Source organism: Eubalaena glacialis, chromosome 4 (genome assembly GCF_028564815.1).
Source record: "Eubalaena glacialis isolate mEubGla1 chromosome 4, mEubGla1.1.hap2.+ XY, whole genome shotgun sequence".
NCBI classification, from domain to species: Eukaryota; Metazoa; Chordata; class Mammalia; order Artiodactyla; family Balaenidae; genus Eubalaena; species Eubalaena glacialis.
Window position 1 is genome coordinate 37,193,817 of NC_083719.1, and position 13,063 is coordinate 37,206,879.

Sequence of the window (13,063 nt, forward strand, 5' to 3'; positions counted from 1 at the left end):
TACCAGTATGTCATTTGCTTTGTGAGATTTCCTCCTATTATATGAGTTGAGTTGCTCCAGAAGATGATTAAACTTAGTACAATACTAAGGTGCTAAGGTGAAAAAACTCTTATAACAAAGATGAAGGAAGAAAGCACACACCTTAATCATGGTTAAAGGAGATGAAATTTCTGAGCTTACCGGTGGTAGATAGTTCAAGACTCATTTGTAGAATGTGGTCTTGGAACCATTTCGCCTCTATATCTAAACAAAGGGAGAAGGGAAAAGAGCAAGTAAGGTGAAATGTCTGGCACTCCTCTGTTCTTGTAAGATGAGTTTTCAGTGAGATTTACTACATGATTATAACTACTACTCGTAATCATATTCTAAAAGCAGACACACAGTACATACAGAATATAAACTGCCTATAGACTACTAGAGTAGAAAGTGGTATCACATTCTCTCAATGTACTGAAATGGCAGCAAACAAAATCACAACTGGATAGAGCATGATGGCTGTGGGTTGTGTGTGAAGATAATGCAATCCATCTATAGTCAGCTGAGCATGTGCTTCGAATTGTTTTTCTAGTTGTGGTGAAAGATTTGAACTGATTCATCTGCATTTTCTCACCCAGTCTGCTTTGTGACCAAGGGAGCATATTTTGGGGGCAGCTGGCTGAGGCTAGTGGTAAAGTCTGTGGCCATGGAACAGAGGAATTCAAATTGCCCAGACCCATAACATTGGCTTCATAGTACTGTGCTCCAACCAACCGACCTAACTAGCAGCAGCTGAACTACTCTGTGTTGCACACATTTTGAGAGCATTCCATAGTGGCCCATCAGATACCAACTGGGCACAGACGAATTCTTGTTTACTTACATTGAGGCCAAAGAAAGCTGCACATAGTGGTTTGGCTTTTCTTAAACATTCAGCAGAAGTGTCTGTCATTTCCCATGTTTATGGCTAAATGAGGCTCAAGTCATCAGGCCTCACTCTGACATGAGGTTTTTATCAGTGGAAAAATGGAAGCAGATGATTCCATCATCTTTTAAAGTAGTGACATGGGGTGATGCTGACATCATGTGAAATCTGTGTTGCAACCACTCTACTACCCGCTGACTATTTCTTTAAAAAAAATTAATGCCTTTAGAGTTTTACATAAGCTTTTCTAAAGGGCTGATTCTAAAATATTCAGTTGGGGACCGTTCCTCTTATAAAGTGCTCTACCTTGGTTTCTCAAAAATTTTATCCTCATGTGCTTCTCATAAAACAGGTTGAAGGTGAAAACACGGACTAAACTGCCTTAAAACAGAGATTCTCAGCCTTGGGTACACATTGGAATCTTCCGGGCACTTCAATAATCATTGATGCCTGCTCCAAGTGGTTTTCGGTCTGCGTCTGGGGAGTCCAAAAACTCCCCAGATGACTCTAAAGTTCAGTCCTGTTGTAGACTGCTGCTTTAAAATTTAGGGGCAAGAGGAATGAGCTGCACTATTACACAGTCTTTTGCATTTGGCAGAGCGTTTTCTGAATTCCCATGAGTTTAACTAATTAACATCTTTTCCATATGTATATTCCACATGAAATTGTATCCATCATAGAATCTATCCTGGATTTCTCTAAACATTTGTTTTTTTTCCTTGGAGAAAAAGCCCAGTGTTCACTAAATAAATGCAAACTCCTATGAAGTTTGTTAGGCCATCATTTTAGGCCTATGACTCAATTGAGATCCAAATATTATAAACATGATTCTAGATGCTGTATTTAGAATAATAGATTATCAATGGCTTCCTGCTACTTGTTTTTTAAAGGGAGTAAGTGAACTGAATTTTCCAGGTAAAACTTGATCCTCAATTGTCAGCATTATCCACTAGGCAGGTTGGTAGTTATGGCTTCTCTTTTTCTGTTTCAGGAAGGTAGGAAGGTTTATACAACACTTTTAAGAGATCTGCTAATTTTTATAGAAAAAAGAATAGGAGTCATTAAAATGTTATGTTGATACCTTAAGGATGGCATTCTTGAGTAATGATGATGTCATTGAGTAATGATAATGTCTCAGAATGCATGAGAATTCAGTGTTCTTGTTCTTATCTTTTAGATTAATAAATTGGGAGTTGGAAAGATTAAATAATTTGGGTGGATTATGCAGCAATTTATAACCAAGATAGGTTTAAATTCCATGTCTGCCTGACTCCAAAACTAAATCCTGAAATCAAATTACTAAGATAGTGATTAGTGTAGGATAGTGACTTGTGTTCTAGTGACAGAGTAGATTATTCAGAATATAAATTGTAAGGAGGCTTTGGTCCAATTTCCTTGTTTTCTCTTTAATGGGGAAGATGAATTTGATTGCTGGGAAGGAATAAAAATGTTTAGTTAATAAATAATGCTTGACAATGCTTTCTGTATTTTAGTTCCTGTATAATTCATCAAAATCTGAAATTGAGGTTATACCAGTAAATGTTTACTCAAATAGCAAGAGATTAAAATATTTGACCATGCCTCGTTAGCATAAACACCTAAACAGAAAGCATAGCAGTAGCAATAATAGCTAACATTTGCAAGGTTATTTCCAATTTACAGAGTGCTTTTGCACAGGTACTTTTGTAATTCACTGAGTACTTTTTTAAAAAGCACAAAAACATAAGAAAAGACACTTGAAACTCAATTGTGTCATTTTTCATTTTATAATATTTACCTTACGAAGTACTACTTTTGAAATTTCACTTAGAAATTTTAAGAGGTGTTTGAAAATTCAAAAATTTTAAAGGGCAAGCAGGTGGAAGTCTCCCTCGAATCCAGACCCTCCATATCAGAGTTTCAAGGACTTGCCTGTTATGTCACAAGCAGCAGGTAAAGGAGCAAGGAGTTGAAACCTGGTTTTCTCATCTGGAATTCCATATTCTTTTTACTGTATTATATCTAGACTCTGCCATTTTGTAACAGGGTAAACTTCAGCTAGCTATTGAAATTCTCTATGCCTTAGTAATCACATCTGTAAAAATGGGGAATTTAATAGCACTTTCTGCATAGGACTGTTATGAGAATCAAAAGGGATTAAAACACGTTAATGCTTAGAACAGTTCCTGACTGGTCAGTAGATGAGCGTGCAGTCAATGTTTGTTCCATTATTGCATCATATGTCTCCAGTGATTTCTGCGCTTCACAGAATGCAAATACTGTACCATGATTAGAACCAGCTGAATCTGTAGATCATATATTCTATGAACTTGTATGGTATCTTCAAATATTTAGGTCTTTCAAATTTGGCCACAAACTGTCAATATAGGTCTGTCATTGGTGATTTCATAGTTCAATGAGGTTACTGGGATACTCCACTCTTAAATTATATACACTTTTGCAATGGGATGTAATAGTAGGTATAATTACATCCCACAAACAAATCACTTGTAGATAAACTAGGCAAAAATCTGAGGATGTCTGAGTTCTTATTCTGTTCTGTCTTGGATGATCTTTTCTTTTTTTTTGGTTAATTATTTTATTGAAGTAGAGGTGATTTGCAATGCTGTGCCAACCTCTGCTGTACAGCAAAGTGACTCAGTTATACACAGATAGACATTCTTCTTTTAAGATTCTTTTCCATTATGGTTTATCACAGGATACTGAATAGAGTTCCCTGTGCTATACTGTAGGACCTTGTTGTTTATCCATTCTGTATATAATAGTTTATATCTGCTAATCCCACACTCCCAGTCCTTCCCTCCCCCACCTACCTCCCCCTTGGTAACCACAAGTCTGTTCTCTATGTCTGTGAGTCGGTTTCTGTTTTGCATATAGGTTCACTTGTGCCATATTTTAGATTCCATGTATTCTCTTTGTTGTGCAACAGAAACTAACAGTATTGTGAAGCAATTATACTCCAATAAAGATCTATTAAAAAAAAAAAGATACACACACCCTTATGTTCATAGCAGCACTATTCACAATAGCCAAGTCATGGAAACAACCTAAATATCCATCGACAGATGAATGGATAAAGAAGATGTGGTACATATATACTATGGAATACTACTCAGCCATAAAAAAGAAGGAAATGATGCCATTTGCAGCAACATGGATGCAACTAGAGATTATCATAGTAAGTGAAGTAAGTCAGAAAGACAAAGAAAAGTGTCTTGGATGATCTTTTTTAAGCAAAATCAGTAGATCACAAATTAAATAAGCATTATAGGTCTCAGGTTATCAGTGGTAGAAGTTACCTTGTATCACAAAATGGCCACATCATTTGACACATTTAGCAGCTTCTGCACAATAGAATCACATGGAGTTTGACTCCTATGTTACACACTCAAATAAATGTTCAAGTGTGGACATGTTTATTTACTCCAGGAAATTAGGATCCATTAAATTCTCAGGGTCCTCACTCATCATGAGAAAAAAAGTTCTGAAGAGTCTTATTTGGCAAGTTCAGTGGACATCATTGAAAACATCAAACTATAAAAATATTCTATTTCCAATTAAAAGAAGTTACAATCTCTTACCTTTTGACACTTCCAGTTTTCCATGATCTTCCCACAAGTCTTCCGGTTAACAGACAGTTATTTAGCAATCTATTTTGCAATTCTCTAAGTACCTTGAGAGCTTGACCTCACTTAAAGGGTAGATGATTATCAACAGAACTAAAACTGTAATGCTCTCTTACCAATGTTTGTTTTATGTTTCTCAGCATGTAGAAAATTGTACTCAAGAGGAAATTGAAGCAATCAAAAAGAGAACCAATATACCTTCTTTCTATTATTCTTTAACCCTAGGCTATCTAAATATATCCAAGAACCCTGGGAGTAGTTATGTGCTTTGCCTCCATAATTCCTGTCCTAGGGATTTGCCCTACAAACAGTCCACACAACAAAAATGCTTGACAGAGGACAATGCAGTTCATATTATACATAATAAAATGTAAGAAAATAAAAAATACAAGACAGAAATTAATGAAATTGCCTGTTAATAAGGAAATGTTTAAGTAAATTGTTGAACATTAACTGGATGCCTTTCTAGTCCTGGTTACACCATAACCACTTAAACTACTATGAATGCATTTTAAAATTCCAGTAAAGTCCATGTATCATGAAATCACTACACTACAAATATTGACTTTCTAGCCTTAAGGCTCTTGCTTGCAGTGTTACCTAGGCCACTTGTTTCTGCAAAGGTGCTTGATGAAACCCCCAGGTGTCAAGGAGAGGGCCATTGTCTTATTCAGTTATGTGTCCTCATTGCATGGCAGAACAGAACTAAATAAACTGAATGGAAGGAAATGGGAGATCCCTGTGGATTTGGAGAAGAGTGTCCAGTGTATCCCATAGTGTTTTGTCCTTGGGGAAGCGGGGAGGGAGGACTGCTGCTGTCACAGTAATTGCTTTTGTGGTTGGAGGGGGGACTCTCACTGACCTCCCCACCCCTTCCAGCCCCTCCCTTCCCCCAGAGAACATCCTCCCTCACAGCTGTCTGCAAGGTTAGGAAACATGCCTTTTTCAGTAAGTAATATGTGGCTTCCATGTGGACACCCTGTAATGAATACGGAGAAAACCTGAGGCTGTAACCAATGTTTTTTGTCTTACTTATCCATTGTCTTGCCTGGATTGTATACTTAGTTGTTTGAATCAAGCCCTTGATGTTTAACATGAAAGCAGCTGGGCATCAAATGAGCTCCTGCTTCTCTCTATAGTCTCCAAAATCATCCTGGCTTTTCTTCAACTCTCTGCACCATGTATGAGACTTAAACCCATTCCTAGGTCAGATTCTCCTAAACACACTTTCGAGTCAACAAGGGAATTTTGTTTGAATCCAGGCTACAGGACATGAAATAAGTGTTCCTGAAGGAACGTTCTCTTCCTTCTTGTCTTGGTTCAATTCATCCTGCACTTTAACTCCTGTCTCTGGTTCCAGAATTTGGCACTGCCTCTCACAGTGTTAAGCATCTGGGCTTTTAGGCTTTTCAGAATGCTGTATACTTTAGGAAGGTCAGCACTTTGTAACAATTTTCCAAAGAAAACAGTCTTTGTTGCCATAACCTTCTTGTATAACCAAGTTCACAGAGCCTGGAAGCATTTTGTAATCGTATTGAAACAGCAAAAACTGCCCTGGGGGACCACCCAAGGGACAGGGATAAATTGGTTGCCTCCATTAAGTGATCTTTAAGCATCAAATTTTAGTAGAAATGTTGGGGAGTAAGCGATCACTTAAAAAAGAGGTTGCCTGAGGTCTGAGAGTGCAAGTTGGCCTATATTTAATAACTGCAAGGTCATTGCATGAAATCAGTAAGAGGAAGCAGAGAGAAGTGGGTATCTTATTTCCATACCCTCCGTGCTCTGATGGTTTGTGATGTCAGCAAACCTTCAAAATGGAATGATTGCCTTTAAAATATCATATCATCTCGTTAACGAGAAAAGAGATCAAAGAATTTTCTCCAATATCCAGTCATGACACTATAATTTAAAAATGCTTTGCAATGATTCCCATCCCAGGACCTCAAATTCTTTTTCTTAATTAATTTCATTCATAGAAACTGCTCTAAGGGCCAGAGATTTTTATGGCTCTTTTGCAGAGAAGTCAGGTCACATGCAAGGAATTCTCGATTAGGCACGCTAATACTGGAAGAGATCAGGAGTGAAGATTATCCCAAATAGTGGATAATCCAAAAACCCTCTCTGTTGACCTTTGGAAGGTATGGCATTATTTGTTGTCGTTTTTGCTGCTGCTGCTGCTGGGGTTTTTGTTTGTTTGTTTGCTTCCTGTTGGTTGTTTTTCGGGTTTTTTTTTTGCCAGAAGACACCGAGTAGCACACTAACAGAAAGGACCTCAACGCCAAACTGACCAAATGCCAGTCGAGAAGGTGGCTCGTGAACATCCTGAATGGCAACAGAAGGGGGCCCTGATGTAAGGCATGCAGTAGATTGAAGGAAAACAGATACATATAAACCTCAAGTTTGTGTTGTCATAGAGAAAAACAATTCTTCCCATGGCTTCTTTACTAGAGTAATAACCCGGTTATTAATTTATCTTTGGTAAAATGAAAAAGAAATAGAGTTGAAATGAATATGAACTTGCATTGCAAATTTGAAATGCTGAATTTTAAAAAATCTCCTCTAATGATAAGGTATATAGAATTAGACATTTTTTGGCCAGGAAAAACCTGATTGAGCTTTATCATTCAGGGAATTGTTTTTGCTGATGTTTTTAAGTGGAATCAGAAGCTAATTAGTTGGGAATAGAGCATGAAGTGAGAGAGTTAAAATATATACTTGGTGTTTGGTTAAAAATATCCCAAAGCTTCCCAGATATTCGTTGCACCCTGTCAGCCTTCACAGGAATCATCTTTATCTTGGTCATGTGGATCCTAAACATAGTTCATCTCTATATGACTCTTCCTAAAATGGAAGCACCAACAAATGTACACTGAGTGTCTTTCACACTGAAATCACTGTCAAAATGGGGATCAAACCAAGAACCTTCATTCATTCATCCATTCGTCTATCCATTTGTTTATTTACCTTCTGTACAGAAAATACTGTTAGATGAAGGATACTGATTGTGTGTACAACACAGACTATCTCTGAGCATACAATCTACCTGGTAATATAGGGTATTTATATAAGAAGCAACTAAACCTTTTGGTATGGGAAGTTCAAATGACTTGTAAATTCTGCGTATCAGTGTGAGGAGTATCTTTTTTTTTTTGTCAAATCTTCTACATGCTACCTGTGAGCTATCTACTTACGCCAGCTCCTTTCATCCTCACAACAACCCTCTGAATTAGAGTTATCAGCCACATCCCCCAAGTGCAAAACCTGATGCTCATTGAAGAGCTGACAGGCTACGATTACAGCCCAGGATTCCAGGGTTTCAGTAAGGCATTCCAGATCTGGCCTCCAGGAAACAAAAGTAGGGAGAGGAAGAAAGGAGACATGGACGGAAACGTAAAAAGAACTTGCCTCAGTTGGGGTGGAGGGGAAGGTATAGTTTTTTTTTTTTTAATTTTTAATTAATTATTTATTTATTTATTATTTTTGGCTGTGTTGGGTCTTCGTTTCTGTGCGAGGGCTTTCTCTAGTTGCGGCAAGCGGGGGCCACTCTTCATCGCGGTGCGCGGGCCTCTCACTGTCGCGGCCTCTCTTGTTGCGGAGCACAGGCTCCAGACGCGCAGGCTCAGTAGTTGTGGCTCACGGGTCCAGTTGCTCCGCAGCATGTGGGATCTTCCCAGACCGGGGCTCGAACCCGTGTCCCCTGCATTGGCAGGCAGATTCTCAACCACTGCGCCACCAGGGAAGCCCCAGGTATAGTTTTTATATGGAGCTAAATACTAAGAAAGAGAAATCCTCAACCACAACATTATAAGGGAAAAGAAGCAACTAAAACTGTATAGAAATGTAATTGCATGGGAAGAGTAAATGCTACCATATCTTCCTCTAGGCTCATAACCTTCCATCTCTCTGAATCTGTTTCTTCATCCACTGGTTAGACTACCTCATAGATGATTAAAAAGTTCATATTATATATTCTATGCTAAAATGTTTTAAAACTGGCACAGTAAATTGAATGTCAAATAAATCGGCAAGTGCTTTTATTGAACATATTTTGTTAGCCATACCTAAATTCGCTAACCCAGATAGCTCTAAATTAGGATCAGCCACGATTATTTTATGATGTCGTTATGGATATGACACTAAGAAATGTTAGTTCATCAATTACAGCATGGAAATGGCCTTTGCTAAATCCATTGGTTCATATTATGTGATGCAGCTGGTAAAGAGATATAGTTGCATATTCCTATGTTGTATCATAAGCCTAGGTCCAAAAACCTCTACTATTCCATAAGCAGTGGATTGGTACCTCTTGAATTCAACTGTTTAATAAATGAGGACAGAAGAGGTAAGCTATATATTGCTCTGTCAGTGTTAGATAAAGAAATAGGAAATTTCATTTTAAAAATACCAACCAGAGTTACAAAATTATTCCATTGCTTTTCTAGGTTTAGTGATCTTACACAAAACTTTGCATCAAATTGCAATTACAGTTGTAAAAATGTTAAGAATTTTCTTCATGTGTTTAACCTTTGCTAGCCACCCTCTACATGATGCAACATCAAAGGAATTCCTTTGGGAAAAAGGAGATAATCAGGTTTGTTAGAGAAGAACTTTCATATGTCATCACCATTACTTACCGAACTATAGTGAAGTATAATTTTGCAAACAAGGAAGGATCAAAAAGGATATGACAGAAATCCTCTTTAGCCACATTCTTAAAACTGATCCAAACAATGTTCGATTTTTATCTTCCATGACAAATCAGGTGTCAAGGTGAGTTTGGGTACCACTTCCATTGAATGAACTTCTCAATTAGATGACAACCAAACGATATGTTCAAGCTGCTGTAATTTAACAATATAGAAATAAAGGCCTTTAATCTCTTGTATTTTCCTCTACAATCCTCCATTTATTTCAGTATTGGAGAAAGGAGGAACCTTGTCACAAACCCTTTTGAGAACAAAGCATTAGCTTTTTATTAGAGACTGGGAGTTCAGCTTATTTATACATGCCTCAGTGTCAGGTAAACCAATGTCTAATTTTTTTTCTCTTTCATTCCTGTAAAACTTTGATGCTTACAATAGAATGTCATCATCAAACACAAAGATTTCCAAATCCAGGTGCCAAACTGGTTGGAATAGAACTTGATCTCTGCTAGGTGAGGACGCTTATTGTAGAAGGTTGTGTCTTTTGTCTTTTCAGACTGGATGGTGATTATCTTACAGCTGTTAAATATATAGCATCTACAAATACACACTTTATTTTGACTTAACTGCAAATATGCAGATAATTTCCACTTCTATATAAGAATAACCTGGTTTTTATTTTTTGTAGTTTTCAAAGCACTGTCAACTGTTTTATCTCTTTCAATTATCACAACAGTTCTATGGTGTAGTTAGGTATATGTCTCAAAACAAAACAAAAACAAAAAGAAGAAACAGATTTGCAAGTTTTAGAGACTTTCCGTAAATCTTATGTGCAGTATATGTGGTAACATAAGATAATGTCTGGAAATTTGTTTAGAATATTTAGAGTCACCTGTAGTCTACCACTTTCTTGAATAACAATGAAAATATTTATTATAAGGATCAACAGCTATAGAAATGGAAAGGATTGGAATGTGGCTTAGTTTTATTGATTATGTATATCCTTTTAGTGGCCATTTCAACGTACATGTTTATTTTTTAGTGGTTATCACTATGGAGATATAGATCACAGAGAGGATCTAATTTTCATATATCTTTCTAGCAATTTTTAATATCAGGAGGCCACTAGGATTCCTGTTTATTTCTTAGACTTCATGCAGACATAATGAAATAGAATCTTAACAAATGCATAAATGCTAGTTGGGTCCCAGAGACACGGAATAAGTCTCATGAACATAAATAAAATGAGAGCCATGAAAGCTATTCTTAAAAAAAAGGGTAGGTACAATTGGGGTGGGGAGAGCAAAATGATGTCCAAGGATAGCAAGGAAATTAACAGGAGGTAAAAGATGATCAGAGATACTGACTCCTTCTTATTTAACAAGAAAAAAAATTTTGTTTCATGTATGTCGATGGGTGGTTTCCATCAAATTCTCCCTTCCCTGTTCCTGGAGGGACTTCTCATAGTTACTCAAAGCTGGGAATGAGGTCCATCCATGTCACTGCAAATGGCATTATTTCATTCTTTTTGATGGCTGAGTAGTATTCCATTGTATATATGTACCACATCTTCTTTATCCATTCCTCCATCGATGGACATTTAGGTTGCTTCCATGTCCTGGCTATTGTAAATAGTGCTGCAGTGAACATTGAGGTGCATGTATCTTTTTGAATTATGGTTTCCTCCATATACATGCCCAGGAGTGGGATTGCCTGATCATATGGTAGCTCTCTTTTCAGTTTTTTTACCTAGAGATTGTCATGCTGAGTGAAGTAAGTCAGACAGAGAAAGACAAGTATCATATGATATTTATATGTGGAATCTAAAAAAATGGTACAAATGAACTTATTTACAAAACAGAAATAGAGTCACAGATATAGAAAACAAACTTATGGTTACCAAGGGGGGAAGGTTGGAGGGAGAGCGATAAATTGGGAGGTTGGGACTGACATATGCACACTACTATATATAAAATAGATAACTAATATGAACCTACTGTATAGCACAGGGAACTCTACTTAATACTCTGTAATGACCTATATGGGACTAGAATCTAAAAAAGAATGGATATATGTATATGTATAACTGATTCACTTTGCTGTACAGCAGAAACTAACACAACATTGTAAATCAACTATACTCCAATAAAAGTTAATTAAAAAAAAAAAAAAACTGGGAATGAGGCATTGTCAGGATCCAGCTCTATTTTGTACTCACGAAGGGTAGAACATTCCAAAGAGCTATAGCTACTTAAATGCATGACCAACTGAGAGGTAACATCATGGAGTTGGGAGTGGGGAGGAAAAAAGATAAGGATTATACCACGGGTAGCAGGAGAACTCAGAGAACAACAGAAGGTGTAAAATGGGATATTGGGGGAGAAAAAGTGATCAAAGATGTGTTATTAAAAGTAACAGCTCCTTGAAAGCAACACCTGTACTACTCAAGACCTAGAAAAAAAGAAACTTCTGGGAAGCTTGAAGACCCAATGATTATCATAAAATACAGTCTTGCTCAATGTCTGTATTATTGATTGAAGAAATAAATGCAAAAATTGTTGTTATATGTCATTTGGTTGAGACCAAAATGTCATATAAAAAAATCTAGGATTCCTTGCTAAAGCAATACGTAACTCTTACCTATGCTTAACTCACTTAGAAGTTCATACAGAGTGTTTAAGAACATGGATTGAAGAAATGTAGGTATGAGCTGAGCTGTGGATCTGAGCTCTGCCACTTAATATTTCAGGGATAATAGGTAAATTATTTAAATTCATTTGATCTCAGATTTCTCATTTGTTAATTGAGATAGTAATATGTATGTTCCTCACAGAGTTGTTACACAGGTTCTGTTACATAATGTAGGTATACCTGTTAGCACAGTGTTCAGTACTAGACTGAACTCAGGGTATGGTGGAACCAGATAATGCAAATGAAAAAGCAAAAATGTTAATGTCACAAAATGACTGGACTTTTAGCAGCATTTCACACAAGTGACCAATGTGTTCTTTTCCCTTTGAAATTATTTCTTCTCTTCACATAATGCTGTGGCTCTCTTCCTGCCTGTTTTCTTTCCTGCAAGAAGCATCCAAAGTGATCTTATAAAAATGCAATACACAGCATGCTGTTCTCCAGAATAAGCCTCTCCCTTATCTCCCCATTGCATTTGTAATATATTCAAACCCCTTCCTGCAAACCCTTTCTACCTGTTTCCTTTCTGTCTTTCCTTCTACTTTCTCAAGATAGGTTTCTTCCCATTCATTCCTCAAGCACATTAAGAATGTTCTTATTTTAGGGTATTTGCTATAGCCATTTCCTCTGCTGGGATGCTTTTCCAGCAAGCAACTTAAGATTGATTAAATTTTGCCCTATCGATTTTACGTCCGTGCAGGACTTCTCAGTCTCTGCATTGTTAGCATTTGGTCTGGCTAATTTTTTGTGGTGGGGACAGGAATCCTGTGATTTACAGGATATTCAGGAGTATCCCTGGACTCTGTCTATTAGATGCCAGTAGAACACCTCTCCACTCCCCTAGTTGTAAAGAGAAAAGTGTTTCCAGACATGACCAGATCTCCCCTGGTGGGCAAAATCACACACCACCCACCCCAAAAACACCACTGAAATCACTGGCTTCAGGTCACTTTCTCAGAGAAGCCTTTCCTCATTCCTCAACCAAAGGTAGCCCCTGAGTCACTATCTATCCCCCTTTATCTTTATCTACAGATAAAGATAGATAGATAGATATCTATCTTTATCTATCATAAAGCATATTAATCACTTAATCTTTTCTTGCTAAATGATTTATTTGATTATTGTCTATTCCCCCCACCCCCGGCCACCAATACAGTATAAGTGCCTTGAGAGCAGAAGCTATGACTGGCTTATGTATAATA

General features: G+C 37.2%; 1 pseudogene; it reads right to left on the minus strand.

Moving 5' to 3' along the window:
- The window catches only part of LOC133089670 (elongin-B-like), a 54,769-nt pseudogene extending 50,239 nt beyond the window's left edge, over nt 1–4,530 (minus strand).
- Between the last annotated feature and the right edge of the window lie 8,533 nt (nt 4,531–13,063).